Raw genomic sequence first — 8,356 nt, 5'->3', positions numbered from 1 at the left:
AGATATTTTTTGGATATTTTCTCTATATAAACCACCCTGTTCATTGTTTTAAGGGTTGGTTGGTTGATAACTCCTCTCCAGACTTGCGCTGTATTCTTTGAGAGCCTCTATAATCAAAGATTGCTGGAATGCTTGGATGATGAACTGTCTGTTGTATTTTTTAATGGCTGAAGAGTGACTATGGAATTCTTGTGCTTCTACAGGGATCAATAAGTGTTTTTCTCACCTCTGTTTACAGTATATATATGTTTATGCCACCATTGTGTCACCATCTAAATAGCAGGAAGGAAGAATAGCTTAGACTTTGCTTAGCAGCACTCTATGCTCAATTTATGTTATTTCTACATGTTTTTCTTCAGAAATAGTTATGAATATGCATACTTAAATGATCATGTTTACATTGTTTCTTTCATATATGACTGTTATTTAGGAATTCTTGACTGCTCCTAAATAAACGTTCGTTCACCTTCCTTCTCTGTTATCTGATGAAAGATTCTTAGTTGCCTTTCATCTCTGACCTTCATTCCATCTTTATTCTAGCGTGATATTGTTCTATGTGTAGCTATCCTGCTCTGTATTCCTCTTGTGACCAAGAAAACGTACCAGCAGCCCTAATCCATGACTCCATGCCAAATGGTTTGAACTTCTCACACTATGCTTCCCAACTCTGCTTGAAAGCATCATCCTTCCCACCAAAACTTAAACAAAACCCAAGAGCATCATATCTAGCCTAAAATCACCCTTAAACAAAGCTATATTTTAAAGAGAGAGCCCTCTCTGATTGCAGGTAGGCTAGAACCTGCAATCCAAAGATTGGTTTGTGGTTACCTCGGCCGTATCCCTTAAGGAGCCAAGGGACAACCTGAGTGATAACAAGTTCGATTTGGAGTTTACTACTGCCAAGTCCAAGAAGTCCCTTATCTTCGCCGAATTGATTTGCTCATTACCGTCCGCTACTGCTCCCTCTCGAATAGAGGATCACATTCCAAACGATACCCTTTTCTTGATCAGTACCCTCAATCCCTGGTACGGTGACATTATTGTCTACCTCCAAACGTCTTCCTTCCATTCTGATTTGTCTAAGGATGCTCAGCGACGTATTCGTCACCATTCTCAGCCTTATCGTATTGTTGGGGACACCGTGTACCATCTCAGCGTTGATTTTGTTCTTCGTTGTTGTTTGACATTCGAGGAAGATGAACGAGTCTTGAATGACTGTCACTCTAGCACTTGTGGTGGTCATATGTCTAGATATGCCACTGTCCAAAAAATCCTCCGCACTAGTTACTTTTGGTCCTCTATTTTTAAGTATTGCATTCTCGTTGTCCGTTCCTATCATGCGTGCCACATTTACCAATAGAAGATGCATGCGCCACCATCCCCTTTTCACCCTGCCATTACCGTATGCCCTTTTGCTAAATGGGGAATAGATTTTATGACCTGTAACCCTCACTCGGCCAAGGGGCATGGGTATATTATCGTTGCCGTTGATTATTTTACAAAATGGGCCGAGGCGATGCCTACATTATCTAATGATGATAAGACAATGACTCAGTTCTTATCCAATCATGTGATTACTCGATTCGGAGTCCCTCAGGCTAGTGTCACTAATCACGATTCTCATTTCCGTGGTCATATGATGACTGAGTTAACGACCCAGTTAGGCTTGTGTCACGATAGTTTGACGCCTTATTATCCTTAGGCAAATGGCCAAGTTTAAGCCATCAACAAGGTGTTGGTCATGATGCTTCATCGTATCATTGGAATGCACAAGTCTAATTGGCATTTGATGTTGTTTTCTACCTTATGGGCCTACCGTACCTCACTGAAGGATGCCACTGGATTCACACCGTTTCAACTCATTTATGGTCTGGAGGCTACCCTTCTGATTGAATGTGAGATACCTTCTCTTAGGTTAGCTATCGAATTGCTCCCGAATACTACTCATGTAGAAGAACATATTCTTTACCTAGAGCGACTAGACGAGACCCATCGACTTGCCTCTTTAGTCATCGAAGCACAGAAGAAGAGGGTGAAAACTCACTTCGATTAAACTGTTACTACTCGTTCTTTCATTGAGAGAGATTTAGTCCTGCCGTACGATCAAGAAAATGATAAGTTGGGGGTAGGAAAATTCGAACCTATGTGGCATGGGCCTTATATGGAGAAACACATTTTGCAGAAAGGGGCCTATGAGCTAATTGACTACGAAGAAAACCTTTTAGATAAGCCTCGGAATGAGCTTTATCTTAAAAAATATTATGCATGAGTTTTCGTGCATCTGCTGTGTACATACATATGTTTTTCCAGTGTGTGCATGTTTGGCTTGGGGTGTAGGTGTTATTGCCACTTATTGTGTCTTTTTACTTTTTGTGCAGATGTCTGTTGCACCTTATATCGATTTCACTCATGGTGCCTATCGCAGTACCCGAAATATTTCCTCCGCGGCATGGGTGATATATGATCCTCATGGTGAGTTAGTAGACCTTCAAGGTGTTTGTCTAGGGTGTACCACAAACAATGTTGCTGAATATAATGTCGTCATTGAATTATTGGCTGAGGTTGTTAACCTCAATATTCGTGCATTGATTGTGAATCTGGACTCTCAACTTGTTGTTCTTCAACTTAATGGGCATTATTCCGTCAGAAACCCTCAAATTTTAAGATTGTATTTACGTGTTCGCTTACTGGAAAGAAATTTTGATTTTATCACATATCAACACATTCCTAGAAGGCTAAACACATTAACTGATGCATTGGAAAATCATGTATTAGACAAACATTTACACAATTTATAATAAAAAACATTATATGCAAGTATTTAGACGCAATAATAAAACATAGATAGCTATATATCGTGTGGCGCACTGAGGCACTCAAAAAATAATGTATATGTCCAAAAAATAATGTATATGTTCAGGTACAATCCGAGACACATGTCTCTCAAAACATCAGAAAAGGAAACCTAGGCGACTACTGTGGTGGGTTCTGCTCTCTGTAGCAGACCACTGCCTGAACTACTCGTCTGAGCAGTCTATGAATCCTGTTTGACACACTTGCGGTGTGTTGCTAGTACTGTCGCAGGATCTCCTTGAACCCTCTATAGTTTGGGATCCCCTCGGTCAAGCCCTCCAAGTTTTGGGCTATCTCCTCCTCTACGTCACCACCTGGAGGTGGCAGGGCAAGCTCTCTGTTCTCTCTCCACATCGTAGGAGTGAGACCCACCGGTCTCTCAGGTCCGACGTCTGCAAAAAATGAACATAATTATTAGGGCATATACATTTAAAATCCAAAAACAATAAAAAACTAAAATATCAAAGTGTAGTGGTCAATCCAAGTGTGTTACCTCTCTCGTCCCCTAAAGTCTATACCTGCATAGGGCCAGTCCTCAGCTACTACCTACTGAAATTGCAGCCACTCCATGAAGTCAGGACCCCATGACACTGGCTGGCTGCCACCTCCTCGTGGCATCACAAGCACTCACCTAGTGATGCGAGTCTCCTATGGTTTGAGCCACGGGACTCGCATGTCCTGTAGTTGAAGTAGGGGTACCCGCTCCAGCATGAGCGGTATCAGAATGGACCCATACCCAAACTGCTTTGTTTCTCCTCGCTGGCATTTAGTTAGTTGCCTCTTCATATTCAGAGACACTGCCTCTGCCCAGTCGAACATGGTAGGATTGAGGCAATCTAAGGCCAACCGCAGTTGTGTCTTAGTGCCTTGTGTTGAGCCTGTGAACCCGCTGCTCTGGTGATCGTAAACAACAATACGCGCAATTCCGGGTCGTTCACTGTTGGGATTTGTAACTTTCCGCTAGTAGGTTATTTTCGTGCCCCTGGGCAGACTCGTGAAATCAGTATGTCTACGGACTCTCTAGTGACCCAAACACCACCCATGCGGGGTCTCTCCCCTCGTTGGGATAAACCAGTAAGAAATTATATTTATGTAGAGTCAAACTCATCCCCCTACCCTTGGATTATGAACTTACCCTTTGTTGGGTTCCAGGAGCAAATTAGGAATTCCAGAAGGTCCAATTGCGCTCTTAATAATGGTGTGAGGAAGAATTTGAATAATCCACAATTCCAGAGAACCTGCATGCATTGCGGATTAGTTGCCCCTCTTTCGTCATCGGCATCATGCGTGCGTTCTTGCCATGAAAATGCCATTTTCACCCTGCACACGCAAATATTATCTAATTAGAACTTGTTTGAGTCGTTTTCATATTCTAAAATGGTGTAAAAATTAAATTTTTATGTTTGCTGCACTTGTCGCAGCTGTTTCTAAAACAGCTGCAATGGTCAGGTTTGATAGTTCACCATTTCCCGGATTGTTGCAGGGGCATATGTGTTTCCTACAACGATGCCGATTTTGGCGTGTTTAAAAGTCACGATTGTCACATTCTTACAGGGCATTTCTGCGACGACCGAGGCAATTTTTTGGAACAAAAAATCCCTCCAAACTCAGCCAAAATGCATGAAATTAGAGCTAAAAATGCTTAAAACACAAGGGCAAGGATGAGATACTTACTTGGCAAAATATTGGCACGAAATGGATGACCCCAGCTATAGAAACCGACCTTCAAATTTGTACAGGTATGCATTGTTTTGAAAATTACCAAGGTTAAAAAATAAAACAATGTAAATATGTTTTTTGCCATAGACCTTATATAACCTTTTTTTTACAATTTAGGGTTTTTAACTATAGGCTTTTGGGTTTTACTATAGTTTTTGGGTTTTCCTTATGGTTTTAGGGTTTTCTGCCTTAGGTTTTTCTAACATTAAAACATATATCCTTGTCGAATGGGTCTTACGCTTGGGTTTCTCTGTGTAGGTACAGGTGTGTCAGATACAAGTTCTAGTCGATGCATGCTTGGTGAATACAACGAAAATTTCCTGTGAGTCCTTTTAAGCTCTTTTTTGACTCGTAAAAGATGAAAAGATTTCCGAGTATTTTTTCCTTTTTGACTTTTTAAATAGAATAAAAATGGTGGTCTGCTTTCAGCTCTTTTCCAACCGTTTAAAAACGAAAAGATGGTTGGGCTTTTGTCATTTCAAGCTCGTTTTTGGTTACGAAACGTCGTTTCTTCAGTCAATTTTCTACTTTTTTGGACTGGAAACACTATTTATGAAAAGTACTCCTTGACCAAAATGGTCAACTAGTTCTCTCGAGTATCGTTTTCTACCTTTTCGGGCTTGAGAGACACAAACTTATGAAAAGGGGCCCCCCTGGAGTTTTCTTTTCCGTGTCTTTTTCAAACTCTGTAAACATGAAAAAGACTCCAAGTTTTACCTATGTCGGACTCGTTAAACCCTAACGACATTGGACTCGTCACCATGATGAGACCCGAGCTTCTCCTCCCTAAGGCTCGTTAAAATTTCACTAGGTTGGATTTGTCCGAAGGACGAACTTATATTGCAAGCATATGCTATCCCCTTCAAGCTTTATTTTCAAAAATAATTGGGGTACTCACCAGCAATGGTGGGGGGAAATTTGGAAATATTCCATTGGTTACCTACGGCAGCTGTCACTCTTGAACATCGACACTTTTGCTTCTCGCCGGGTTTGGGACATCCTCACATTGTCATTGACCTTCCAGGGTTTTGGTTTGTCATTTTGCCTCATTTCATTTTATCCTTGTTGTCTCTATTGGACCTTCGATCCCTTAGTACCAAAATTCTGCTGCATTCCAGAGTCGTGTCACCGATATGTTCAAGAGTTTAATTCTTTTGCAGTTTACACCCTTACTTCCTCCTCTGATTCTCTGTTTCATCCATCTTCATCTTGTTCCTTGTCTTGTGTCATTGATGATAGAAACATTATGGCCCTCCTGCAACAAGTCGGTTCCTGTCGACACCAACTCATTATCCAGGAAATCAATCTAGAGATCCCTTTCAGTACCTTGGAGCTTGCATGCCTCAATGACAAGTTCTTCGCACTCGACGACAGGCTTGCATTATTGGTCTTCGATTGAGTGATTCCATAAGTGTTCGAGTCCAGATTATTCTTCACACTTTTTGGATTGTACTGGTAGTACCTTGAGAGCCATTGACATTACTGGTGGTCTCTCTCGTGCTTGTCAACAGTTTACATCATTGACTGGTAATCAGGTGATTTTCTAGTATGCTCGACTTCAGCACATGTATTTGCATATTAGAAATTGTACTATGATCGGTTGGGATTCAAGACCCTGGGCTAAGATTACATAAGTTTAGGTTGCATGGATTGTTTTGTGATTGCAACACATGACTCTTTGATTGGGTGGTTGTGACCATACCTGAGTCTTTCTGGATGGCTGTGACCATACCTCTACCTTTTTATGGTCTTCTCGACTGGGTGATTGCGTCCACACCACAGACCAAGTTTTATCTGTCTTCTAGATGGCTGCACCCATGCCTAGACTACATGTATTTCAATGTCAGAGATATCAGTTTTACTTGTGCCTGTAGGGTCTCAGTGATGGTATTCCGGTTCGGTTATGATTTCGTAAAGAATTTCACCCCTCCCACTCTCTTGGCCTTCATGCTTTAGGGGGCATCTGTTACACAGTAATTTGTCACTAGCTTCATATCCCTTAATCTTGAATAAATTCATTCTCTGAGCGACATCTCCACTGTGTCATACATCAAATAAATGTGTCCACATCTTCCCAATCATTCAAGAAGATTAACAAGTGCTCTTTAATCCTAAAGTTTGACCCTTTTACCCATGTTTCTGCATCATCACAAGTAAACCCCATTCTGCTTGCGATGATTCTTTGTGATGAACTATAACGTTGTGACGTCGTCATAGGGGTACATATGTTCCATGCAACAGTCGAATTTTGGGGCTCGGTGCAAGTCCTCAAGATATTTCTTATGATGGTGACTTTGAATACATTGCTTCCTTGCGACGTCGTCGTTGAGCCCTGGTGTATGACTTGTGACAATCCAGATATGGCGAATTAGTTCAAACAGAATGCCTCTGGGTGGTTTTAGAATTGGTTGTTGTGTCAAGGGAGTTCGCCTTTCCTCCTCTGGGATGGTGGTTCCACCTTTTGAGAAACCTCCCTTGAGGATAAGCTCCCTCTCCCTCATTTTAAGGAGGATCCTCCTCTTATAAAAGCACTCCCTATTGCTATGATCAGCTAGTTTTTTTGGGATTGAGCAAATTAGCTAGCTATGGTGTGAGTTTGATAGTTTGCAGTGTGAATTGCTGATAGTCTAGCAATTGGTTGTGGATTGCCTTAGCCTTGTATTAGTGCTTGTGAGTGAGAGAGAGAGTTATCATCTACTTGGAAGACCCTTTTTGAGAGTGAATTCTTGAAGAAACATACTAGCTGGACCCTTCGAGGAAGCTTGCGACGTCAAGGCTTGGTTGTAAGCTTTGTTTTTATTCATTTTAATACAATCAATGGTGATTTCCTATGTCTTGTGTAAAATATACTTGATAGCTTATGGTTCCTTGACTCTGTAAGTAAATAGATCATTGTTGTACTCTGTTACGTGTTCTGTTGTTTTCTTGTGTTGTTGTGAATTGCTCAACAAGGAGAAGGAAATGATAGCTGAAGCGGCGCAATGAAAGCTCCTTCGAACACCGATTTGAGGTAGGCTCTTTCAACAATGACTGTTTAAGGAAATTAGTTGTTGTTTTGTCTTGCTGTGACTAGACCCACTCTAGGGATAGAGGGGTTGGCTCTGTCCACAGAGGGAACATTTCCTACATCATAGTGAGCCCTTTCTAGCTCTACATCACCCTCTCTACCCTCTGTGTTGCCTCCTTTGTGTGTCTCTCTACCTCTCTGCTAAGTATTCTTGGCTATGGAGAAAATTCTCTAGCCAAAACTCTCTTTTTCCTCTCTGCAACAGCTCACTATTGAAATTCTCCCAACAATTGCTCTGCTTCAGAAAATTGAACTTCTGAACTCTCTGCATGTCTTCCAAGTGACCTTCAAGTCTCCTTAAATAATATCCTCGTTGATATTCAATGACCCAGATTATAATCTAATCAATGGCTAAGATAATGTATGCTTTCTCCTCGTCTTCTTCTAGAAGTTACACCCACAATTTATATTAATACCCTTTAATTATTTCATTTTCCTAAGGTTCCCCTTAAAAAAAATTAATTATTTTAATAAAATTATTTTTGGGTGGAATTTCCCAAAACTCTTTCTGGGTTCTTTGGAATACATGTTCCCAAGCCTCCATGCAAAATATGAGACTTAGAGCACATACGATGCTACTAGAAATAAACAACCATGATTAGGTGATAACTCCCCTATTGCAGGGGGATTTTCTTCCGGTCAACAATTTTGCGCTCAGAGGGCATGAATATGTATGGATGAGAAATATTCAAACATTAATATTCTACACATATCAAC

The sequence above is a fragment of the Pinus tabuliformis genome, chromosome 8 (assembly GCF_031772625.1).
Source record: "Pinus tabuliformis cultivar Carrire ecotype Pingquan chromosome 8, CPIR1, whole genome shotgun sequence".
Classification (NCBI taxonomy): Eukaryota; Viridiplantae; Streptophyta; class Pinopsida; order Pinales; family Pinaceae; genus Pinus; species Pinus tabuliformis.
Note: the sequence above shows the minus strand (reverse complement) of the source record.